The sequence below is a fragment of the Arachis hypogaea genome, chromosome 6 (assembly GCF_003086295.3).
Source record: "Arachis hypogaea cultivar Tifrunner chromosome 6, arahy.Tifrunner.gnm2.J5K5, whole genome shotgun sequence".
NCBI lineage: Eukaryota > Viridiplantae > Streptophyta > Magnoliopsida > Fabales > Fabaceae > Arachis > Arachis hypogaea.
The window spans coordinates 50,676,973-50,704,698 of record NC_092041.1 but is presented as its reverse complement, the minus strand read 5'-3'; positions in this window follow the sequence as shown (position 1 = coordinate 50,704,698).

Sequence of the window (27,726 nt, the reverse complement as noted above, 5' to 3'; positions counted from 1 at the left end):
AAGTGACCAAGTCCATTCCGTCCATCGGAGCAAACTAATTATTGGAGATATTAACGAGACTATACACCAATGAGAAGATTGGATTTCATGGTGCGCTAGACACCTTTGTATTGATCTGAGAGTAAAAGTACTAAATATCTTAGACCCTGAGTGTTGTTGGGGAACGATTAAGGAGAAGGAAACATTAAGTAAGGTTGTAGTCAAAAGCTGGATGTTAAGGCAGCAGCAAGAGATATTAGACAGAATTGGTTGTGAATTTTTTAAGGAGTTGTAAGGCCGAGAGTTCGATAAGTGCGGTAAGAGGATAAAGAGCTACTAAGAATGTGAAGCAAGTTGAACAAGAGAATCAAGCATCTTAGGTTCAGAACTAATAGCCGAAAACAATGAGGAAAGATTGAGCAAAAATTCAGTTAAGGTTCTAACCGCACAAGCCGACCTAAAAGTTATACAGACAAACGGAGTGATCCTAGAGAGTTAAAAGAGAGAGAGTTGTGTATTCCTGGGACTACTTCGGCGACCGATAAGAGAAGAGCAATCGACGTGCATGAGTTTATTTCAAGGATGATAGGCTGCCTGACGTGCTAGAACAATTTGAACCAGTTTAATTCAAAGAGGGTATGAATTTTCGAGTGACCCCAATCAGGATTGATAACATAAACATTAAGAAACTCTGAGGAAAAGAAGTCTTATTAGAGAGTGACTTGGGAATCAAGTCAGAATGGAGAAGCACCCCGAAGAACTTGAATTAGAAATGGGGACAGACTACCTGCACCTGTTTTCAGGTGGCTGAACTCGAATTTTATGGCCAAAATGACCAATTAGGTGGGTAGAATGTAAAACCCGATTAATTACTGACTAATTAACCCATACATTAAAATATATTCAAGAAAGTGAGGAATGAGGTTTTAATGGTTTAATGTGATAGAGAAATTTAAAACGAGAATTTCGACACCAAATTTAAAGAAATCGGCCCAAGATTGGGCCGTACGGGCCAAACCGGACCAATCGGACCAAAACCGGGCCCGTGGGCCCCACCCCCTCACTTAATTAAATGAGCTCAGCTCATTTCTCTCTCCTGTTTCATGCCATTCACACTGCTGGTTGATGATTAGATTCTTGATGGTTTAGAATTCATCTAATGGAGTCTCGTTGTAAAGTATAGTTTCCAAACCAATCAATAATCCTTTCATGCAAAAATTTTGGTTGTCACAAAGAACAAACCCCAAATAAGAATTAACCGGAGTATTCGGACTCCGGGTCGTCTCACAAGGAGTTGCAATGAAGTGTATGATTATTGGTTTTGAGGTATTTTGGGGTTTTTGAGATTTTGGACAAGAAATGTAAATGGCAAAGAAAATAGACTAGAAACTAACAAAATTCTTGGCAAGTTATGAAAATTTGAAGTCTTATCCTAGTTATCCTCCTTAATTATGACCACAAATTGTTTATTGCTACCACTTCGTTTACCTCTAACCAAGGAGGAAAGTCAAATGGATGAATTAACTTGATTCCACAAGTCCTAGCCAACTCCCAAGGGGAAGACTAGCATTAGTGGTATCCAAATCAATTATCAACTTCCAATTGTAAATCAATCAAAGGAATTAGATAACTCAAGCATCACTAATTACTCCACCTAGGCCAAGAGTAAAGATAACTACTCAAAAACTATAGGAAACATTTTATCAAACACCTAGTGTGCGAGAAAAGTAAACATAACAAAATGCAAGAATTAAATGAAACCCATAACTATCAATAGCAAGAAATCAATAATAGTAAGCAAGATTAACATAAAAGAACATGGAAACATAAAATTTCATTAAAGAAAATTAAGATCCAACAATTGTTCATAAACATAAAAAAATGGCAAAATAAAGGAATTGACAAGTAAAACTAGTAGAATAGATATGTAATAACAAGAAATTAAAAGGAAGAACTAAATCAAAACAAGAATTATAACTTGGATCCAAGAAGAATTAACTAAAACTACCATAAAATCTAGAGATAGGAGAGAGTCTCTCTCTCTAGAATTCTAGCCTAAAACATGATGAAAACTCAACTATGACTACTTGGTTCATTCCCACCTCAATCCTTGGGTTCAATAGCATCAGAAATGAGTTGGATTAGGCCCAAAATGAGCTAGAAATCGCTGGCCACGAGTTGCTCTTTAGTGGGTCACGTGCTCCATCGGCACGTCTGCGCACATTGCGCGTGCGCGCCCCTATACGCGAAGCAACATATGGCAAACTTTATATCATTTCGAAGCCCCGGATGTTACGCAACTAGAACTGCCTCATTTGGACCTCTGTAGCTTAAGTTATGGTCGATTGAGTGCGAAGAGGTCAGGCTTGACAACTTTACGGTTCCTTCATTTCTTCACGAGTTCTCCCACTTTGCATGCTTTTCTTCTCACTTCTTCCATTCAATACTTGCCTTATGAACCTAAAATCACTCAACAAACATATCAAGGCTTCAAATGGAATTAAAGTAAATTAAATTTAGCTATTTTAGGACCTAAAAAGCATGTTTTCACATTTAAGCACAAATCAAGGGAGAATTGCAAAACCATGCTATTTCATTGAATAAATGTGAGAAAAGGTGATTAAATCCACAAAAATAAGCACAAGATAAACCACAAAATCGGGGTTTATCAAATCTTCTCACACTGAAACTAAGCATGTCCTCATGCTAAAATCAAGAAAGAAGCAAAGGGACATCAACATTTATTCAATGCAAACTAACTACATGCAACCTATCTATATGCAATCTATCTACATGAATGCATCCACTTAGTCAAAATAAATAAATTTCTAAGAATACATGTACATCCACTTAGTCACTCAACCCATAATTGAATTGAATCATTGAAAGATTTTACAAACTTGCAAGAAAAGATGAACATGGGTGGAGACATGTAATTGAGCGATCGAACCCTCACCGGATGTGTATCCGCTCTAAGCACTCAAGTGTATAGGGTTGATTCACTCAATTCTCCCCTAATCATGCTTTCTAGGTTTTATTTTTCATCTAACAATCAACAATTATTTCATGCATGCATACAAATATCATGAGGTCTGTCCCATAGGTTGTAATGGGGCTAGGGTCAAGGTAAGGATGCATATGGTCAAGTGGACTAGAATTTGAATCTTTGACTAACCTAAACTTCCCACCTAACCTATGACAACCTATACAATTCAAAGCTAACCTAACTACCCATTCTTCACTTTTCACACACACTCATGCATTCTCTTTTTGATCACCACACATATGCATTGATTCTTATTAAGCTTTACATGGGGCATTTTGTCCCCTTCTTATTGCTTTTCTTTTTCTTTCTTTTCTATTATTTTTTTCTTTTGATATATATATTTTTCTTTATTTTATATTATTTATTTTTTTCTTTTTGCAATAAAGTATATACAAAAGTATCAATGCATATGGTTTTACATTCAATGCATGAGTATGTACCCAATTTTTGAAAATTTTGACAAAATGCAAAAATACACTTTCATCCCAACAAATGTTCCCAACTCTTCCCAAACTTGAATAATAAACACTCTCACTAGCCTAAGCTAATCAAAGATCCAAACAAGGCACTTTTATTGTTTTTCACTTTAGGCTTGTAATATGCTACAATAAAGAACAATTGGGTTAAGCATAGGCTTAAAATTGGCTAACAATGGAGAGTAAAATGTAGGCTATTTGGATAAGTGAGCTAATGAAACAATGGCCTCAATCATATAAGAGCATGTATACATAAAATAATAGACATATAGAATCAAACAAATCAAAGATCATAATCATAGAGAGAGAATAATGCACACAAGAATGAAAATAAGTGGTTATATGATGTAACCACACAATTAGGCTCAAATCTCACATGTTTGTGTTCTTAGCTCAAAAACATGATCCCCAATTGTATAATTCAAGCAAGTTCTAAAATTTTTTTTCAATCAATTGGGGTGCCTTATAGATAAAATTCTTGAAAAATTTCGTTATTTTGACTAAGCTTAATATATACATATGCAATGCAAGAAAATGCAACTAAAAATCCTAAAATGAAATGCAAAAGTGTTGGGATTAGAAACTTGTTACCCAAAAAACGCCAAGTGGTCGGACGACCTCCCTACACTTAAAAGTTTGCACCGTCCTCGGTGCATCCAAAGATGAGCAAGTGGGTACGGTGACTTTCCTAGTTGCTACCTTCAGCTGGTAGGTCAACCGGTTGCTGCGTGTTCTTCTCCCGCTTCTGTTTTTTGCTTATGGTGCATTAATCATGAAAAATGGACTAAACACCGTAAGATGAGAAAATACAAAAGCAAGGAAGCGTGAATTGTTGGAATGAGGTAAATCACTAGAATTGAGTGAGTGAATTGGTGTGACTGATGAAAAATAGTTGTGTGGGTTCTAACTTGCATGTGGTTTAGATCTCACACCATAGTATTTAAAAATCATGTCACAATTATACAAAAGAGAACATACACTTCACTCATTCTAGTGTGCTTGAGATACTTTAAAAGATTTGTAGGCTAAAACAACCCAACAAGTAGTGAAGAAGCATAAACGCATTCAAGCAAAAATCAAGCAGTTGTGAAATTGGATAGTGCATGGACATTGATTAATCTGTAAGTAAATTTGATGAACAAAATGGTATACAGAGCTCACACATCAAACAATGACACATATTGAAGTTGTTGCAATACCTAAGTGACATAGAGGTGAAACACATGGATGCTATGGAACTTAGGGAAAAGAATATAGAAGTCAAAATTAATCACATAGCAAACATGGTCCACAAAGCTTAGAAAGCTCAAAAATATGTCGCTAGGCAAGCTTTCGATCTAATTCCATAATTTCACAATCTCAATGCATGAAATAGGTGATGATCAATTAGAACAAGCATCCTAAAAAAATGCATTGATAATGTATAATTGCCTAACAATGGATGATGAATGCATGGTGGCCAAAAGATGCAATTTAAGGAGGTAAGATACATGAAGGCAATGTAACAACTACTTGGTATTCACAAATGTTAAGCATGGAAAGTTCTATACCAAGTAACCAAATACAACCTCAACAAAGGAATCCAACAATGACAATTAACAACAATGATGTTAAAGTAACATCCTATCAATAAGCAGTAGCAGTAAACAGTAAAAAAGATTAGTAATCCAACACTTATAATGAGAAACAAAAATTAAACTAACGAACTAACTAAAAGAAATGGTGTTACATGATATTTGGTAATGATGGATGATGTTTGAATGGTGGAAAGAAAAGAAGAGAAGAGAGAAGAAGGAAAGAAATGGGAAGAAGAGAAGAAAAGAAGGTGGGTGAAACAGAGCAATCCACGCATGCGCGTCAGCCACGCGTAAGCGTAGATTGATGAAATAGAAGCGACGCGTATGCGCGGCTGACGCGTACGCGTGCATGGCAAAGCAGAGAGTCGACGCGGGTGCGCAAGTTACGCGTGTGCGTGCCTTTGGGCACAAAGTTGGCACACTTCAGGCACAACTCTTAGGTGAATGTATGGGAAGTGGAAAATTCAATCCACGCGTACGCGTATATGGCGCGTCCGTGTGGATGGTCGAAAATGCTTGAGGCGCGCGTACGCGTAGAGTGCGCGTGCGCGTGGATGGTGCTCTGTTTTTCAAAATTTTTCAATGTTTTTGCACCAATCCAACCATTCCAAACCTCCAAACAGCTACCAAAACATCATAAAACCTTATTTAACACACTAAACTCCCAAATAAACATATCTAACTAATGAGCGGATAATTTATACGCTTTTTGGCATTGTTTTTAGGTACTTTTTAGTAAGTTCAAGCTACTTTTAGGGATGTTTTCATTAGTTTTTATGTTAAATTTACATTTCTGGACTTCACTATGAGTTTGTGTGTTTTTCTGTGATTTCAAGCAATTTCTGACTGAAATTGAGGGACTTGAGCAAAACTCTGAAAAAGGCTGACAAAAGGACTGCTGATGCTGTTGGAATCTGACCTCCCTGCACTCGAAATGGCTTTTCTGGAGCTACAGAAATCCAAATTCCGCGCTCTCAACAGCGTTAGAAAGTAGACGTCCAGAGCTTTCCAGCAATATATAATAATCCATACTTAATCCGGAAATTGACGACGTAACTTGGCGTTGAACGCCAAGTACATGCTGCTGTCTGGAGTTAAACGCCAGAAAAACGTCATGATCCGGAGTTGAACGCCCAAAACACGTTATAACTTGAAGTTCAAATCCAAGAAAAGTCTCAGCTCGTGGATAGATCAAGCTCAGCCCAAGCATACACCAAGTGGGCCCCGGAAGTGGATTTATGCATCAATTACTTACTCTTGTAAACCCTAGTAGCTAGTATAGTATAAATAGGATAAGTTACTATTGTATTAGACATCTTTTGACAGTTTAATCTCTGGACGCCTAGTCCTTAGACCATGGGGGCTGGCCATTCGGCCATGCCTGAACCTTTCACTTATGTATTTTCAACGGTGGAGTTTCTGCACACCATAGATTAAGGGTGTGGAGCTCTGCTGTACCTCAAGTTTCAATACAATCACTATTATATTCTATTCAATTCTCTTTTATTCTTATTCCAAGATATACGTTGCACAACACTTTGATGAATGTGATGATCCGTGACACTCACCATCATTCTCACCTATGAACGCGCGTGATTGACAACCACTTTCGTTCTACTCTAGGCCGGGCGCATATCTCTTAGATTCCCCAACAGAATCTTCGTGGTATAAGCTAGATAGATGGCGGCATTCATGAGGATCCGGAAAGTCTAAACCTTGTCTATGGTATTCCGAGTAGGATTCTGGGATTGACTGACTGTGACGAGCTTCAAACTTCTAAAGGCTGGGCGTGATGACAAACACAAAAGAATCAAGGGATTCTATTCCAACCTAATTGAGAACCGACAGATGATTAGCCGTGCTGTGACAGAGTATAGGACCATTTTCACTGAGAGGATGGGATGTAGCCATTGACAACGGTGATGCTCTACATACAGCTTGCCATGGAAAGGAGTAAGAAGGATTGGATGAATGTAATAAGGAAGTAGAGATTCAAGAGGAGCACAGCATCTCCATACGCCTATCTGAAATTCCCACTATTGATTTACATAAGTATTTCTATCCCTTTTATTTTCTATTTATTATAAATTTTCGAAATCATAAACCAATTTAATCTGCCTAACTGAGATTTACAAGGTGACCATAGCTTGCTTCATACCAACAATCTCTGTGGGATCGACCCTTACTCACGTAAGGTATTACTTGGATGACCCAGTACACTTGCTGGTTAAGTTGAACGGAGTTGTGGAAAGAAAAAGCTTCTCTAACAGTACCTGGAACTCTTGTATTACAATTTCGTCCACCAAGTTTTTGGCGCCGTTGCCGGGGATTGTTCAAGTATGGACAACTGACGGTTAATCTTGTTGCTCAGATTAGGTAATTTTCTTTTCAAAAATCTTTTTCAAAATTTTTCTTTTCTTTTTCGTTTTTCCAAACTTTATTTTCGAAAAAATTAATAAAAATCCAAAAAAATTAATAAAATCATAAAAACTAAAAATATTTTGTGTTTATTGTTTGAGTCTTGAGTCAATTTTGAAGTTTGGTGTCAGTTGCATGCTTTAAAAATTTTTCTTGCATTTTTCGAAAATTCCATGCATTCATAGTGTGCTTCATGATCTTCAAGTTGTTCTTGACAAGTCTTCTTGTTTGATCTTGATGATTTCTTGTCTTGTGTTGTTTGTTGTTTTTCATGTGCATCTTTGCATTCATATTTCCCAAGCATTAAAGATTTCTAAGTTTGGTGTCTTGCATGTTTTCTTTGCATAAAAAATTTTTCAAAATTATGTTCTTGATGTTCATCATGATCTTCAAAGTGTTCTTGGTGTTCATCTTGACATTCATAGTGGTCTTGCGTGCATTGTGTGTTTGATCCAAAATTTTCATATTTTAGGTCATTTTTATGTTTTTCTCTCTCATAATTAAAATATTCAAAAATAGAAAAATATATCTTTTCCTTATTTTTCTCCAAATTTTCAAAAATTTGAGTTGACTTAGTCAAAAATTTTAAAAATTAGTTGTTTCTTACAAGTCAAGTCAAATTTTCAATTTTTAAAATCTTATCTTTTCAAAATCTTTTTCAAAAATTATATCTTTTTCATTTTTTTCTATTTTTCGAAAATTTCAAAAATCTTTTTCAAAATCTTTTTCTTATCTTTATATCAAATTTTCGAAAATTAGCTAACAATTAATGTGATTGGTTCAAAAATTTGAAGTTTGTTACTTTCTTGTTAAGAAAGGTTCAATCTTTAAGTTCTAGAATCTTATCTTGAAGTTTCTTGTTAGTGAAGTAAGTAATTTTAAAATTTTTGAATTAAATCTTTTTATCTTTTATCATATCTTTTTCAAAAATTTTATCTTTTTCAAAATTTGATTTCAAAATATCTTATCTAACTTCTTATCTTCTTATCTTTTTCAAATTTGATTTTAATATCTTTTTCAATCAACTAACTAACTTTTTGTTTGTTTCCTATCTTTTTCAAAACCAACTAACTACTCTTCCCTCTCTAATTTTCGAAAACACTTCTCTCTTTTTCAAAAATTCTTTTTGTTTTAAATTTTAATTTTAATCTTATCTTATCTCTAATTTTCAAAAATTACTAACCCTTTTTCTAAAATTATTTTCGAATTTTCTACCTCTTTTCTTATTCTATTTAATTATTTAATTACTAACACTTCACTTCACCTCTCTCCATCTAAATATCCGAATCCCCTCTTCTTCATTCTTCTCCCCTTTCTTCTTCTACTAACATAAAAGAATCTTTATACTGTGACATAGAGGATTTCTCTTCTTTTCTTGTTTTCTTCTCTTTCATATGAGCAGGAACAAGGAAAAAGGCACTCTTGTTGAAATTGATCCAGAACCTGAAAGGACTCTGAAGAGAAAATTAAGAGAAGCTAAGTTACAACAATCTAAAGGTAACCTTTCAGAAATATTAGAACAAGAGAAGGAGATGGCAGCCGAAAATAATAATAATGCAAGAAGAATGCTTGGTGACTTCACAAAGCCAACATCCAAATTTGATGGAAGAAGCATCTCCATACCTGCCATTGGAGCCAATAATTTTGAGCTGAAACCTCAGCTAGTTGCCTTAATGCAACAAAACTGCAAGTTTTATGGACTTCTATCTGAAGATCCTTATCAGTTTTTAACTGAGTTCTTGCAGATCTGTGAGACTGTAAAGACGAATGGAGTTGATCCTGAAGTCTATAGACTCATGCTTTTCCCTTTTGCTATAAGAGACAGAGCTAGAATATGGTTGGATTCACAACCCAAGGATAGCCTGGACTCCTGGGATAAGCTGGTCACTGCCTTCTTGGATAAATTCTTTCCTCCTCAAAAGCTGAGCAAGCTGAGAGTGGATGTTCAAACCTTCAAACAAAAAGATGGTGAATCCCTCTATGAAGCTTGGGAAAGATACAAGCAGCTGACCAAAAGATGTCCATCTGACATGTTTTCAGAATAGACCATATTAGATATATTCTATTATGGTCTATCTGAATTTTTGAAAATGTCATTGGACCATTCTGCAGGTGGATCTATTCACCTAAACAAAACGCCTGAAGAGGCTCAAGAACTCATTGACATGGTTGTAAATAACCAATTCATGTACACTTCTGAGAGGAATTCCGTGAATAATGGGATACCTCAGAAGAAAGGAGTTCGTGAAATTGATGCTCTGAATGCCATATTGGCTCAGAACAAAGTGTTGACTCAACAGGTCAACATGATCTCTCAAAATCTGAATGGATGGCAACATGCATCCAACAGTACTAAAGAGGCGACTTCTGAAGAAGCTTATGATCCTGAGAACCCTGACATGGTAGAGGTTAATTACATGGGTGAACCTTATGGAAACACCTATAACTCATCATGGAGAAATCATCCAAATTTCTCATGGAAGGATCAACAAAAGCCTCAACAAGGATTTAACAATGGTGGACGCAATAGGCTGAGCAATAGCAAGCCTTTTCCATCATCTTCTCAGCAACAGATAGATAATTCTGAACAAAACACTTCTAATTTAGCCAATCTAGTCTCTGATCTATCAAAAGCCACTTTCAGTTTCATGAGTGAAACAAGATCCTCCATCAGAAATCTGGAGACACAAGTGGGCCAGCTGAGTAAGAAAGTCAGTAAAACTCCTCCCAGTATTCTCCCAAGCAATACAGAAGAGAATCCAAAAGGAGAGTGCAAGGCCATTGATGTAATCAATATGGCCGAATGAACAAGGGAGGAGGAGGACGAAAATCCTAGTGAGGAAGACCTCCTGGGACGTCCTTCAAGCAAGAAGGAGTTTCCTATTAAGGATCCAAAAGAATCTGAGGCTCATATAGAGACCATAGAGATTCCATTAAATCTCCTTCTGCCATTCATGAGCTCTGAAGACTATTCTTCCTCTGAAGAGGATGAAGATGTGACTGGAGAGCAAGTTGCTCAATATTTAGGAGCTATCATGAAGCTGAATGCCAAGTTGTTTGGTAATGAGACTTGGAAAAGTGAACCTCCCTTGCTCATTAATGAACTAGATACCTGGATTCAGCAAACTCTACCTCAAAAGAAACAAGATCCTGGCAAGTTCTTAATACCTTGTACCATAGGCACCATGACCTTTGAAAAGGCTCTATGTGATCTGGGGTCAGGGATAAATCTTATGCCACTCTCTGTAATGGAGAAGCTGGGGATCATTGAGGTACAACCTGCCTTGTTCTCATTACAATTGGCAGAGAAGTCATTGAGACAAGCTTATGGAATAGTGGAGGACGTGTTAGTAAAGGTTGAAGGCCTTTACATCCCTACTGATTTCATAATCTTAGACACTAAGAAGGAAGAGGATGAATGCATCATCCTTGGAAGACCTTTCCTAGCCACAGCAGGAGCTGTGATAGATGTCAATAGAGGTGAATTAGTCCTTCAATTGAATGGGGACTACCTTGTGTTTAAGGCACATGGCCATCTCTCTGTGACAAAAGAGAGTAAGCATGAAGAGCTTCTCTCAATTCAGAGTCAAGAAGAGCCCCCACAGTCAAACTCTAAGTTTGGTGTTGTGAGGCCACAACCAAACTCTAAGTTTGGTGTTAAGATCCCATATCCAAACTCTAAGTTTGGTGTTGGGACTATACAACATTGACCTGATCACCTTGTGGCTCCATGAGAGCAACTGTCAAGCTATTGACATTAAAGAAACGCTTGTTGGGAGGCAACCCAATTTTATCTAATTGTTATTTTATATTATTTTATTTTTATTTTGTGTTTTATTAGGTACATGATCATGAGGAGTCACGAAAAAATATAAAAATTAAAAACAGAATCAAAAAAATAGCAGAAGAAAAATCACACCCTGGAGGAAGCACAGGCTGGCGTTCAACGCCAGAACAGAGCATCAACCTGGCGCTGAATGCCAGAAACAAGCAACATTCTGGCGCTGAATGCCAGGAATGTGCCTAGAGAAGAAAAGCTGGCGCTGAACGCCAGTAACAAGCATGAAACTGGCGTTCAACGCCAGAAACATGCTTTACATGGGCGTTGAACGCCCAGAATGTGCACCACTTGGCGTTTAAATGCCAGAATGGTGTGCAAAGGCATTTTACATGCCTAATTGGTGCAGGGATGGAATTCCTTGACACCTCAGGATCTGTGGACCCACAGGATCACCTTAGGATCTGTGGACCCCACAGGATCCCCACCTACTATATTCCCACCTTACCTCCTAATCCTATTTTGTGATGAGTATTCCCCATGTCACACTTCCCAACACTCTTCACCAATCACCTTCAACATCCATCCACTCTTCCCTATAAACCCCATCTACCTTCAAAAATTCAAAACCATTTTCCCACCCATTCCCACCCTAAATGGCCGAATATACACTCCCCTCTCTCCGTATATATACCCTTCCATTCTACTTCATTTTCACACAACACAACCCCCTCTTCTTCACCTTGGCCGAACCTACATCTCTCCCTCTCTACAATATTCTCTTCTTCTTCTTCTTCTCTTCTTTCTTCTATTGCTCGAGGATGAGCAATATTTTAAGTTTGGTGTGGTCAAAGCACAATCTTTTTTGTTTTCCACTACCATCAATGGCACCTAAGGCCGGAGAATCCTCTAGAAAAGGAAAAGGGAAGACAAAAGCTTCCACCTCCGAGTCATGGGAGATGGAAAGATTCATCTCCAAAAGCCATCAAGACCATTTCTATGATGTTGTGGCAAAGAAGAAGGTGATCCTTGAGGTCTCTTTCAAGCTCAAGAAAAATGAGTATCCGAAGATCCGACATGAAATCCGAAGAAGAGGTTGGGAAGTCTTAACCAACCCCATGCAACAAGTCGGAATCTTAATGGTTCAAGAGTTCTATGCCAATGCATGGATCACTAGGAATCATGATCAAAGTATGAACCCGAATCCAAAGAATTATCTCACAATGGTTCGAGGGAAATACTTAGATTTTAGTCCAGAAAATGTGAGGTTGGCATTTCACTTGCCCATGATGCAAGGAGATGAACGCCCCTACACTAGAAGGGTCAACTTTAATCAAAGGTTGGACCAAGTCCTTACGGACATATGTGTGGAAGGAGCTCAATGGAAGAGAGACTCCAAGGGCAAGCCAGTTCAACTAAGAAGACTGGACCTCAAGCCTGTGGCTAGAGGATGGTTGGAGTTCGTTCAATGCTCCATCATTCCCACTAGCAACCGATCTGAAGTTACTGTGGATCGGGCCATCATGATTCATAGCATCATGATTGGAGAGGAAGTAGAAGTTCATGAGGTCATTTCCAACGAAATCTACAAAATAGCCGACAAGCCCTCTACCATGGCAAGGCTAGCTTTTCCTCACCTTATTTGCCATCTATGTTACTCAGCTGGAGTTATCATAGAAGGAGACATCCCCATTGAAGAGGATAAGCCCATCACCAAGAAGAAGATGGAGCAAGCAAGAGAGACCCCCCACGGATCTCAAGAGATGCATGAGGAAGCTCATCATCAAGAAATCCCTGAGATGCCTCAAGGGATGCACTTTCCTCCCAACAACTATTGGGAACAACTCAACACTTCCTTAGAAGATTTGAGCCACAATGTTGAACAATTAAGGGTGGAACATCATGAGCACTCCATCATTCTCCATGAAATAACAGAAGACCAAAGAGCAATGAGGGAGGAGCAATGATGAGCGGATAATTTGTACGCTTTTTGGCATTGTTTTTAGTATGTTTTTAGTATGATCTAGTTAGTTTTTAGTATATTTTTATTAGTTTTTAGTTAAAATTCACTTTTCTGGACTTTACTATGAGTTTGTGTGTTTTTCTGTGATTTCAGGTATTTTCTGGCTGAAATTGAGGGACCTGAGCAAAAATCTGATTTAGAGACTAAAAAGGACTGCAGATGCTGTTGGATTCTGACCTTCCTGCACTCGAAGTGAATTTTCTGGAGCTACAGAAGCCCAATTGGCGCGCTCTCAACGGCGTTGGAAAGTCGACATCCTGGGCTTTCCAGCAATATATAATAGTCCATACTTTGCCCAAGATTTGATGGCCCAAACCGGCGTTCAAAGTCACCCTCAGAATTCCCAGCGTTAAATGCCGGAACTGGCACCAAAATGGGAGTTAAACGCCCAAACTGGCACTAAAGCTGGCGTTTAACTCCAAGAGGAGTCTCTACACGAAAATGCTTCATTGCTCAGCCCAAGCACACACCAAGCGGGCCCGGAAGTGGATTTTTATGTCATTTACTCATCTCTGTAAACCCTAGGCTACTAGTTCTCTATAAGTAGGACCTTTTACTATTGTATTGATATATCTGGGTAGCTACCTTTGTTCTTATGCTATCTTAGATCACTGGGAGGCTGGCCATTCGGCCATGCCTAGACCTTGTTCTTATGTATTTTCAACGGTGGAGTTTCTACACACCATAGATTAAGGTGTGGAGCTCTGCTGTACCTCGAGTATTAACGCAATTACTATTGTTCTTCTATTCAATTCCGCTTGTTCTTGTTCTAAGATATCACTTGTTCTTCAACTTGATGAATGTGATGATCCGTGACACTCATCATCATTCTCACCTATGAAAGTGTGACTGATAACCACCTTCGTTCTACCTTCGATTGGGTGAATATCTCTTGGATTCCTGATACACGATGCATGGTTGATCGCCTGACAACCGAGCCGGCCATTCCGTGAGATCAGAGTCTTCGTGGTATAGGCTAGAACTGATGGTGGCATTCAAGAGAATCCGGAAGGTCTAACCTTGTCTGTGGTATTCTGAGTAGGATTCAATGACTGAATGACTGTGACGTGCTTCAAACTCCTGAGGGCGGGGCGTTAGTGACAGACGCAAAAGAATCACTGGATTCTATTCCGGCCTGATCGAGAACCGACAGATGGATAGCCGTGCCGTGACAGGGTGCGTTGAACATTTCCACTGAGAGGATGGGAGGTAGCCACTGACAACGGTGAAACCCTTGCTTAAGCTTGCCATGGAAAGGAGTAGGAAGGATTGGATGAAGATAATAGGAAAGCAGAGAGACGGAAGGGACAAGCATCTTCATACGCTTATCTGAAATTCCTACCAATGAATTACATAAGTATCTCTATCTTTATCTTTATGTTTTATTCGTATATCACCATACCCATTTGAGTCTGCCTGACTAAGATTTACAAGGTGACCATAGCTTGCTTCATACCAACAATCTCTGTGGGATCGACCCTTACTCGCGTAAGGTTTATTACTTGGACGACCCAGTACACTTGCTTGTTAGTTGTTCGAAGTTGTGTTTATGCCATGGTATTGAACACCAAGTTTTTGGATTCATCACCGGGGATTATTTGTGTTGTGAAAAGTATTGATCACAATTTCGTCCACCAAGTTTTTGGCGCCGTTGCCGGGGATTGTTGAGTTTGGAAAACTGACGGTTCATCTTGTTGCTTAGATTAGGTATTTTTCTTCAGAGTTCTTAAGAATGAATTCTAGTGTTTCAAGGTGATGTGCTTATCATCACCAAAGCTGATTGATTTTCATCAATTTAGCTCTTGAATGCAATGTCCTGCTGACGCTTGTTCAGCCATGTCTAATTTCTTTAGACTGAAACTTTAGACTAACATTGCATGATTCCTGGAATTCTCATTAAGAATTTTGATACCTTTATTTTCTTTTCCACTTAGTTTTCGAAAAAAACCAAAAATATTTCTTTTTTTGAGTCTAGAGTCTCATTTTAAGTTTGGTGTCAATTGCATGTTTCTATTTTTCTTGCATTCATGCATGTGTCTTCATTAATCTTCAAGTTGTTCTTGATGATTTCATTGCTTTGATCTTTGAATTCTCTTGACTTGAGTGTTTATGTGTCTCATATAGTGTCAGTAGTATACAAACTGCTAAGTTTGGTGTCTTGCATGCATTGTTATTTGATTTTAGTTGCATTTTGATTATTCCTTATTATTAAAAATCCGAAAATATTTTTAATTTGTGTCTTTTCAAGTCAATAATACAGAGAATTGAAGATTCAGAACATATAGCAGAGGAATTGCACAGAAAAAGCTAGGCGTTCAAAACGCCTAGTGAAGAAGGACAGACTGGCGTTTAAACGCCAGCCAGGGTGCCTGGTTGGGCATTTAATGCCCAAAAGGGTAGATTTTTGGGCATTAAACGCCAGAATGTGTACCATTCTGGGCGTTTAACGCCAGGATGGCACATGAGGGAAGATTTTGTTTTCAAATCAAATTTTTTCAAGTTTTCAAAATCTTTTCAAAATCAAATCTTTTTCAAATCATATCTTTTCAATGAAATCTTTTTTCAAAATCAATTTCTTTCTATTTTCAAAGATACTTGCTATCAATTAATGATTTGATTCAACATTTCAAGTATGTTGCCTTTTCTGTTGAGAAAGGTTTAATGTTTGAATCATATCTTTTCTTGATAGCCAAGTCATTAATTTTTAAAATCAAATCTTTTTTTTTTAAATATTTTTCAAATCATATCTTCTCAATCACATCTTTTTAAAATCAGTCATATCTTCTTAACCACATCTTTTTCAAAATAGTTTTCAATCAAATCTTTTTTATTTCTAATTTCAAATTCTTTTTCAAAAATCACTTGATTTCTTTCCCACTTTTATTTTCGAAAATCAATTAGTGTTTTTCAAAATGTTTTCAAAATCTTTTACTTAATTTTCGAAAATTACTTCCCTTCTTCTCACATCCTTCTGTTTATGGACTAACACTATTCCTTAATGCAAAATTCGAACTCCATCTTCTTTGATAAGTTCGAATTTTCTACTTCTGCCTTCTATTTTTCTTGTCCTCTTCTCTTTCTTATGAGCAGGAGCAAGGACAAAAGCATTCTTGTTGAGGCTGATCCTGAACCTGAAAGGACCTTGAAGTGAAAGCTAAGAGAAGCTAAGGCACAATTCTCTATAGAGGACCTAACAGAAATCTTCAAAGAAGAAGAACCCATGGCAGCCAAAAACAACAACAATGCCAACAATGCAAGGAAGGTGCTGGGTGACTTTACTGCACCTACTCCCGACTTCTATGGGAGAAGCATCTCTATCCCTGCCATTGGAGCAAACAACTTTGCGCTTAAGCCTCAATTAGTTTCTCTAATGCAACAGAATTGCAAGTTCCATGGACTTCCCTTGGAAGATCCTCATCAGTTTTTAGCTGAGTTCTTGCAAATCTGTGACACTGTCAAGACTAATGGGGTTGACCCTGAGGTCTACAGACTTATGCTATTCCCTTTTGCTGTAAGAGACAGAGCTAGAATATGGTTGGACTCACAACCTAAAGAAAGCCTGAACTCTTGGGAAAAGCTAGTCAATGCCTTCTTGGCAAAGTTCTTTCCACCTCAAAAATTGAGTAAGCTTAGAGTGGAAGTCCAAACCTTCAGACAGAAGGAAGGAGAATCCCTCTATGAAGCTTGGGAAAGATACAAACAATTAATCAGAAAGTGTCCCACTGAATGGAGCATCATTGGAATTTTCTATGATGGTCTCTCTGAACTATCCAAGATGTCTTTGGATAGCTCTGCTGGAGGATCTCTTCATCTGAAGAAGACGCCTACAGAAGCTCAAGAGCTGATTGAAATGGTTGCAAATAACCAATTCATGTACACTTCTGAAAGGAATCCTGTGAACAATGGGACCAATCAGAAGAAAGGAGTTCTTGAGATTGACACTCTGAATGCCATACTGGCTCAGAATAAAATATTGACTCAACAAGTCAATATGATTTCTCAAAGTCTGTCTGGAATGTAAAATGCACCAAGCAGTATTAAGGAAGCTTTATCTGAAGAAGAAGCTTATGATCCTGAGAACCCTTCAATAGAAGAGGTGAATTACATGGGAGAACCCTATGGGAACACCTATAATTCTTCATGGAGAAATCATCCAAATTTCTCATGGAAGGATCAACAGAGACCTCAACAAGGTTTCAACCATAATAATGGTGGAAGAAACAGGTTTAGCAATAGCAAGCCTTTCCCATCATCTTCTCAGCAACAGACAGAGAGTTCTAAGCAGAATACCTCTGACTTAGCAACCATGGTCTCTGATCTAATCAAAACCACTCAAAGTTTCATGACTAAAACAAGGTCCTCCATTAGAAATTTGGAGGCACAAGTGGGTCAGCTGAGCAAGAAAATTACTGAACTCCCTCCTAGTACTCTTCCAAGCAATATAGAAGAAAATCCAAAAGGAGAGTGCAAAGCCATCAACATGGCCGAATTTGGAGAGGAGGAAGAGGCAGTGAACGCCACTGAGGAAGACCTCAATGGACGTCCACTGACCTCCAATGAGTTCCCCAATAAGGAACCATGGGAATCTGAGGCTCAAAATGAGACCATAGAGGTTCCATTGGACTTACTTCTGCCATTCATGAGCTCTGATGAGTATTCTTCCTCTGAAGAGGATGAGTATGTCACTGAAGAGCAAGTTGCTAAATACCTTGGAGCAATCATGAAGCTAAATGACAAGTTATTTGGAAATGAGACTTGGGAGGATGAACCCCCTTTACTCACCAAAGAACTGGATGACTTGTCTAGGCAGAAACTACCTCAAAAGAGACAGGATCCTGGGAAGTTTTCAATACCTTGTACCATAGGCACCATGACCTTCAAGAAGGCCTTGTGTGACCTAGGGTCAAGTGTAAACCTCATGCCTCTCTCTGTAATGGAGAAGCTAGGGATCTTTGAGGTGCAAGCTACAAAAATCTCACTAGAGATGGTAGACAACTCAAGAAAACAAGCTTATGGACTTGTAGAGGATGTTTTGGTAAAGGTTGAAGACCATTACATCCCTACTGATTTCATAGTCCTAGAGACTGGGAAGTGCATGGATGAATCCATCATCCTTGGCAGACCCTTCCTAGCCACAGCAAAGGCTGTGATTGATGTTGATAGAGGAGAGTTGATCATTCAAGTGAATGAAAAATCCTTGGTGTTTAAGGCTCAAGGATATCCCTCTGTCACCATGGAGAGGAAGCATGAAGAGCTTCTCTCAAAACAGAGCCAAACAGAGCCCCCACAGTCAAACTCTAAGTTTGGTGTTGGGAGGCCACAACCAACTTCTAAGTTTGGTGTTGAACCCCCACATTCAAACTTTAAGTTTGGTGTTGGGAGGTTCCAACATTGCTCTGAGTATTTCTGAGGCTCCATGAGAGCCCTCTGTCAAGCTACTGACTTTAAAGAAGCGCTTGTTGGGAGGCAACCCAATGTTATATTTTATCTATTCTCTTTTGTTATTTTATGTTTTCTGTAGGTTGATGATCATGAGAAGTCACAAAATCAATGAAAAAAGCAAAAACAGAATGAAAAACAGAAAGAAAAACAGCACACCCTGGAGGAGAGCGTGCTGGCATTTAAACGCCAGTAAGGCTAGCTGTTGGGCGTTTAACGCCCAGTCTGGCACCATTCTGGGCGTTTAACGCCAGAAAGGGGCACCAGACTGGCGTTAAACGCCAGAAAAGGGCAAGAAGCTGGCGTTAAACGCCAGAAATGGGCACCAGCCCGGCGTTTAACGCCAAAAATGGCTAAAAACGCATTTTTGCATGCCATTTGGTACAGGGATGACTTTTTCTTGACACCTCAGGATCTGTGGACCCCAAAGGATCCCCACCTACCCTACCACTCTCTCTCTCTTCTTCACCCATTCACCAATCACCTCAACACCTCTTTCCCAAAAACCCTTCACCTATCAAATCCCATCTTTCTCTTCACCACTCACATCCATCCTTCATAAAACCCCACCTACCTCACCCTTCAAATTCAAACCACTTTCCCTCCCAAACCCACCCATACATAGCTGAACATCAACCCTCCCCCTCTCCTATATAAACCCTCCTTCACTCCTTCATTTTCACACAACATACACACCACTTCTACCCCTTTTTGGCCGAACACAAAGCCATTCCCTTCTTCCTCATTTCTTCTTCTTCTACTCTCTTCTTTCTTCTTTTGCTCGAGGACGAGCAAACCTTTTTAATTTTGGTGTGGTAAAAGCATTGCTTTTTGTTTTTCCATAACCATTTATGGCATCCAAGGCCGGAGAAACCTCTAGAAAGAGGAAAGGGAAGGCAAAAGCTTCTATCTCCGAGTCATGGGAGATGGAGAGATTCATCTCAAGGGTGCATCAAGACCACTTCTATGAAGTTGTGGCCTTGAAGAAGGTGATCCCCGAGGTCCCTTTTTCACTCAAAAAGAGTGAATATCCGGAGATCCGACATGAGATTCGAAGAAGAGGTTGGGAAGTTCTTACCAACCCCATTCAACAAGTCGGAATCTTAATGGTTCAAGAGTTCTATGCCAATGCATGGATCACCAAGAACCATGATCAAAGTGTGAACCCGGATCCAAAGAATTATCTTACTATGGTTCGGGGGAAATACTTGGATTTTAGTCCGGAAAATGTAAGGTTGGCATTCAACTTGCCCATGATGCAAGGAGATGAACATCCTTACACTAGAAGGGTCAACTTTGATCAAAGGTTGGACCAAGTCCTCACAGTCATATGTGAAGAGGGCGCCCAATGGAAGAGAGATTCAAGAGGGAAGCCGGTTCAATTGAGAAGGCATGACCTCAAACCCGTGGCTAGAGGATGGTTGGAGTTTATCCAACGCTCAATCATTCCCAATAGCAACCGGTCCGAAGTTACCATAGACCGGGCTATCATGATTCATAGCATCATGATTGGAGAAGAAATAGAAGTTCATGAGGTTATATCTCAAGAACTTTATAAGGTGGCGGACAAGTCTTCTACCTTGGCAAGGTTAGCCTTCCCTCATCTCATTTGTCACCTCTGTTATTCAGTTGGAGTTGACATAGAGGGAGACATCCCTAATGATGAGGACAAGCCCATCACTAAGAAGAGGATGGAGCACACAAGAGACCCCACTCATCATGAGATCCCTGAGATACCTCAAGGGATGCACTTTCCTCCACAAAACTATTGGGAGCAACTAAACACCTCCCTAGGAGAATTGAGTTCCAACATGGGACAACTAAGGGTGGAGCACCAAGAACACTCTATTCTCCTCCATGAAATTAGAGAAGATCAAAGAATCATGAGAGAGGAGCAACAAAGACAAGGAAGAGACATTGAGGAGTTCAAGCACTCCATAGGATCTTCAAGAGGAAGAAAGAGCCGCCATCACTAAGGTGGACCCGTTCTTTAATTTCCTTGTTCCTTATTTTCCTGTTTTTCAAATTTTAGTGCTTATGTTTGTCTATGTTTGTGTCTTGTGATCATTAGTGTCTTAGTGTCTATGCCTTAAAGTTATGAATGTCCTATGAATCCATCACCTTTCTTAAATGAAAAATGTTCTTAATTGAAAAAGAAAAGAATTGCATGAATTTTGAATTTTATAACAGTTTAATTATTTTGATGTGGTGGCACTACTTTTGTTTTCTGAATGTATGCTTAAACAGTGCATATGTCTTTTGAATTTGTGGTTCATGAATATTGGTTCTTGAAAGAATGATGAAAAAGGAGGCATGTTACTGAGGATCTGAAAAATCATAAAAATGATTCTTGAAGCAAGAAAAAAGCAGTGAATACAAAAAAAAAATTTCGAAAAAAAAGAGAGAAAGAAAGAAACAAAAGTTGCGATCCAATGCAAAAAGAGTGTGCTTAAGAACCCTGGACACCTCTAATTGGGGACTCTAGCAAAGCTGAGTCACAATCTGAAAAGGTTCACCCACTTATGTGTCTGTGGCATGTATGTATCCGGTGGTAATATTGGAAGACAGAGTGCTTTGGGCCACGGCCAAGACTCAATAAGTAGCTATGTTCAAGAATCATCATACTTAACTAGGAGAATCAATTACACTATCTGGATTCTGAGTTCCTAAAAAAGCCAATCATTCTGAATTTCAAAGGATAGAGTGAGATGCCAAAACTGTTCAGAGGCAAAAAGCTAAAAGCCCCGCTCATCTAATTAATACTGATCTTCATAGATGTTTTTGGAATTCATTTGCATATTCTCTTCTTTTTTATCTTGTTTGATTTTCAGTTGCTTGAGGACAAGCAACAATTTAAGTTTGGTGTTGTGATGAGCGGATAATTTGTACGCTTTTTGGCATTGTTTTTAGTATGTTTTTAGTATGATCTAGTTAGTTTTTAGTATATTTTTATTATCTTTTAGTTAAAATTCACTTTTCTGGACTTTACTATGAGTTTGTGTGTTTTTCTGTGATTTCAGGTATTTTCTGGCTGAAATTGAGGGACCTGAGCAAAAATCTGATTTAGAGACTAAAAAGGACTGCAGATGCTGTTGGATTCTGACCTTCCTGCACTCGAAGTGGATTTTCTAGAGCTACAGAAGCCCAATTGGCGCGCTCTTAACGGCGTTGGAAAGTAGACATCCTGGGCTTTCCAGCAATATATAATAGTTTATACTTTACCCAAGATTTGATGGCCCAAACCGGCGTTCAAAGTCACCCTCAGAATTCCCAGCGTTAAACGCCGGAACTGGCACCAAAATGGGAGTTAAACGCCCAAACTGGCACTAAAGCTGGCGTTTAACTCCAAGAGGAGTCTCTACACGAAAATGCTTCATTGCTCAGCCCAAACACACACCAAGCGGGCCCGGAAGTGGATTTTTATGTCATTTACTCATCTCTGTAAACCCTAGGCTATTAGTTCTCTATAAGTAGGACCTTTTACTATTGTATTGATATATCTGGGTAGCTACCTTTGTTCTTATGCTATCTTAGATCACTGGGAGGCTGGCCATTTGGCCATGCCTAGACCTTGTTCTTATGTATTTTCAACGGTGGAGTTTCTACACACCATAGATTAAGGTGTGGAGCTCTGCTGTACCTCGAGTATTAATGCAATTACTATTGTTCTTCTATTCAATTCCGCTTGTTCTTGTTCTAAGATATCACTTGTTCTTCAACTTGATGAATGTGATGATCCGTGACACTCATCATCATTCTCACCTATGAACGTGTGACTGACAACCACCTTCGTTCTACCTTCGATTGGGTGAATATCTCTTGGATTCCTGAAACACGATGCATAGTTGATCGCCTGACAACCGAGCCAGCCATTCCGTGAGATCAGAGTCTTCGTGGTATAGGCTAGAACTGATGGCGGCATTCAAGAGAATCCGGAAGGTCTAACCTTGTCTGTGGTATTCTGAGTAGGATTCAATGACTGAATGACTGTGACGTGCTTCAAACTCCTGAGGGCGGGGCGTTAGTGACAGACGCAAAAGAATCATTGGATTCTATTCCGGCCTGATTGAGAACCGACAGATGGATATCCGTGCCGTGACAGGGTGCGTTGAACATTTCCACTGAGAGGATGGGAGGTAGCCACTGACAACGGTGAAACCCTTGCTTAAGCTTGCCATGGAAAGGAGTAGGAAGGATTGGATGAAGACAGTAGGAAAGTAGAGAGACGGAAGGGACAAGCATCTTCATATGCTTATCTGAAATTCCTACCAATGAATTACATAAGTATCTCTATCTTTATCTTTATGTTTTATTCGTATATCACCATACCCATTTAAGTCTGCCTGACTAAGATTTACAAGGTGACCATAGCTTGCTTCATACCAACAATCTCTGTGGGATCGACCCTTACTCGCATAAGGTTTATTACTTGGACGACCCAGTACACTTGCTGGTTAGTTGTGCGAAGTTGTGTTTATGCCATGGTATTGAACACCAAGTTTTTGGATTCATCACCGGGGATTATTTGTTTTGTGAAAAGTATTGATCACAATTTCGTCCACCAAGCAACAAAGGCAAGGAAGGGACATAGAAGAGCTTAAAGACATTGTTGGTCCTTCAAGAAGAAGACGCCACTAAGGTGGATTCATTCCTTGTTATTATTTCTTTCTGTTTTTCGGTTTTTAATGTTGTGTTTATCTATGTTTTGTGTCTGTACTTCATGATCATTAGTATGTAGTAACTATGCCTTAAAGCTATGAATAAAATCCATTAATCCTTCACCTCTCTTAAATGAAATATGCTTTAATTCAAAAGAACAAGAAGTACATGGATTTCGAAATTATCCTTGAATTTGATTTAATTATATTGATGTGGTGACAATACTTTTTGTCTTCTGAATGAATGATTGAACAGTGCATATGTCTTTTGATATTGTTGTTTATGAATGTTAAAACTGTTGGCTCTTGAATGAATGATGAACAAAGAGAAATGTTATTGATAATCTGAAAAACTCATGAAATTGATTCTTGTAGCAAGAAAAAGCAGTGAAAAAAAAGCAAAAGCTGGCGAAAAAAAAATAATAGAAAAAGAAAAAGCAAGCAGAAAAAGCCATTAGCCCTTAAAACCAAAAGGCAAGGGTAAACAGGATCCAAGGCTTTGAGCATCAATGGATAGGAGGGCCCAAGGAAATAAAATCCAGGCCTAAGCGGCTAAATCAAGCTGTCCCTAACCATGTGCATGTGTCATGAAGGTCCAAGTGAAAAGCTTGAGACTGAGTGGTTAAAGTCGTGATCCAAAGCAAAAAGAGTGTGCTTAAGAGCTCTGGACACCTCTAACTGGGGACTCTAGCAAAGCTGAGTCACAATCTGAAAAGGTTCACCCAGACATGTGTCTGTGGCATTTGTGTATCCGGTGGTAATACTGGAAAATAAAATGCTTAGGGCCACAGCCAAGACTCATAAGTAGCTGTGTTCAAGAATCAATTTGCTTAACTAGGAAAGTCAATAACACTATCCGACATTCTAAGTTCCTAGAGAAGCCAATCATTCTAAACTTCAAAGGAAAAAGTGAGATGCCAAAACTGTTCAGAAGCAAAAAGCTACAAGTCCCGCTCATCTAATTATAATTAATATTCATTGATATTCTGGAATTTATAGTATATTCTCTTCTTTTTATCCTAATTGATTTTCAGTTGCTTGGGGACAAGCAACAATTTAAGTTTGGTGTTGTGATGAGCGGATAATTTATACGCTTTTTGGCATTGCTTTTAGGTACTTTTTAGTAAGTTCAAGCTACTTTTAGGGATGTTTTCATTAGTTTTTATGTTAAATTCACATTTCTGGACTTTACTATGAGTTTGTGTGTTTTTCTATGATTTCAGGCAATTTCTGGCTGAAATTGAGGGACTTGAGCAAAACTCTGAAAAAGGCTGACAAAAGGACTGCTGATGCTGTTGGAATCTGACCTCCCTGCACTCGAAAAGGATTTTCTGTAGCTACAGAACTATAAATGGCGCGATCTCAATGGCGTTGGAAAGTAGACATCCAGAGCTTTCCAGCAATATATAATAGTCCATACTTTATTCGGAAACTGATGACGTAACTTGGCATTGAACCCCAAGTATATGCTGCTGTCTGGAGTTAAACGCTAGAAAAACGTCATGATCCGGAGTTGAACGCCCAAAACACGTTATAACTTGGAGTTCAACTCCAAGAAAAGCCTCAGCACGTGGATAGATCAAGCTCAGCCCAAGCATACACCAAGTGGGCCCCAGAAGTGAATTTATGCATAAATTACTTACTCATGTAAACCCTAGTAGCTAGTATAGTATAAATAGGATAAGTTACTATTGTATTAGACATCTTTTGACAGTTTAATCTCTGGACGCCTAGTCCTTAGACCATGGGGGCTGGCCATTCAGCCATGCCTGAACCTTTCACTTATGTACTTTCAACGGTGGAGTTTCTGCACACCATAGATTAAGGGTGTGGAGCTCTGCTATACCTCAAGTTTCAATACAATCACTATTATATTCTATTCAATTCTCTTTTATTCTTATTCCAAGATATACGTTGCACAACACTTTGATGAATGTGATGATCCGTGACACTCATCATCATTCTCACCTATGAACGCGCGTGATTGACAACCACTTCCGTTCTACTCTAGGCCGGGCGCATATCTCTTAGATTCCCCAACAGAATCTTCGTGGTATAAGCTAGATAGATGGCGGCATTCATGAGGATCCGGAAAGTCTAAACCTTGTCTATGGTATTTCGAGTAGGATTCTGGGATTGAATGACTGTGACGAGCTTCAAACTCCTGAAGGCTGGGCGTGATGACAAATGCAAAAGAATCAAGGGATTATATTCCAACCTGATTGAGAACCGACAGATGATTAGCCGTGCTGTGACAGAGCATAGGACCATTTTCACTGAGAGGATGGGATGTAGCCATTGACAACGGTGATGCCCTACATACAGCTTGCCATGGAAAGGAGTAAGAAGGATTGGATGAATGTAATAAGGAAGTAGAGATTCAAGAGGAGCACAGCATCTCCATACGCCTATCTGAAATTCCCACTATTGATTTACATAAGTATTTCTATCCCTTTTATTTTCTATTTATTATTAATTTTCGAATTCATAAACCAATTTAATCTGCCTAACTGAGATTTACAAGGTGACCATAGCTTGCTTCATACCAACAATCTCTGTGGGATCGACCCTTACTCACGTAAGGTATTACTTGGATGACCCAGTACACTTGTTGGTTAAGTTGAACAGAGTTGTGGAAAGAAAAAGCTTCTCTAACAGTACCTGGAACTCTTGTATCACAATTTCGTCCACCACTAACCAAACAAAACATAAAATTAAACTAATTATTAGCAATATTTACAAAAAGGAAAAAGGAAAGATGTTACCATGGTGGGGTGTCTCCCACCTATCACTTTTATTTTAAGTCCTTAAGTTGGACATTTAGGAGGCTCCTTTCAAGGTGGCTTATGCTTGTATTCATCCTTGAACATCCACCAATGCTTGAATCTCCAATAAGCTCCATTCTTCAATTTTGATATCTTCAAGATTTGATGGAGTTCTTCACAAACCATGAGCTCCCAAATTTGATTTTCCTTGTGCGATCCGGGATCCCACACTTTGTTTTGACACCCATCTTCAAATTGATCATCATGATTCCAATTGGGTGGCAAGTGATTCGAATTCTCATGTGAGCACCAAAGCATTCTCCTAGACCCATGCAATTTGGTTCTACACCGACCATTGCTATTTAACTTTGAGCATGCAACCATAGGGAACCTTGATTGCCATTTCCACCCACTAACCAATTCTCTCCTACTCTTGACTCCACAAAGAGCTCTAAGTTGCCCATCATTTTCAATCAAACCATATTCAAGTGAGAAAGTAAAGCTTAGGGATAGAAATTTTACCCACTTGAATATTGTGTTGGATGGTGTTCCGAGGGTTATCTGAAACTGTAGGTCGATCTCGGACGAGATCTTCTGTACTGGTCAGAGCTGTTGTGTCCGACTTGTTGATGGTGGCTGGAGCCGCCGTGTCTGACTTGTTGGACTTGGTGGTGGTGCTGATCCTTCGTCCCCGGAGGGTGGGGGGTACCTGCAAGGGACTCCAATGCTTAAGTTAGCAAGGGTATTAAGCAGGTATTGAGTAGAATCAGAGTATGAGTTATATCTGGGTGCTCTAGCGTATTTATAATGGTGTTGAGTGACCTTTCTAGATAAGATAAGTTAGTTATCTTATCTTATCTTATCTTATCTTTTGGGTGAGGTCAACTTATCTTCAAAGGAACCGCTTCATCTTTCTGGGCTCTGACCGCCTTTAGATTTGGGCTGTGCTCCTTCGTTTTGGGCCTACTTTGGGCTCCTATGGCAATTTGGCCGAGCTCTTTGTGAAGAGGTCGGGCATTGGCCGAGCTCTTTGAGAAGAGGTCGGTCAGCTTGTCGCTAAACATCCCGGGTCGGACAGCTTGACCTAGGGTATGAACAGTGCCCCTGTTTGAGTTCGATCTTTCCATAAGATCGTGCTTTTCAGAGCTTCGATCTCTTTGGAAGTCGTGCTCAAGCATCTGTCTGGCTTGTTTCTTCATTGCTTTGTAATCTTTGCAGATTTTCTAGAGGTTTGGTACTTCACAGTCCAACCTGTTTTGAGCGATAGTGTGGGTTTTCTACCCTTGCCTTCTGGATCACGCCTTGCTTTAAGTTTGTGTTGACAACCCTCTGCTTTGGCGAAGTTATCCTTGCGGCTTGATATCTGGGCTTTTAGTGACTTGTCCAATGACTTTTTAGTGTTCTTTATATAGAACCTTTTTTAGTTCCGGATGACGTTCGTAGTCCTGTTTGAGATTGTGCCTTCTTTGAGTGGAATTGTATCCCTTTTGGCTAAGCACCTTTGAGCCTTAAGTTGTTTCCCAACTTTTTGGCTTGTTCTTTTTTGAGATCGTACTTGCACCTTTTC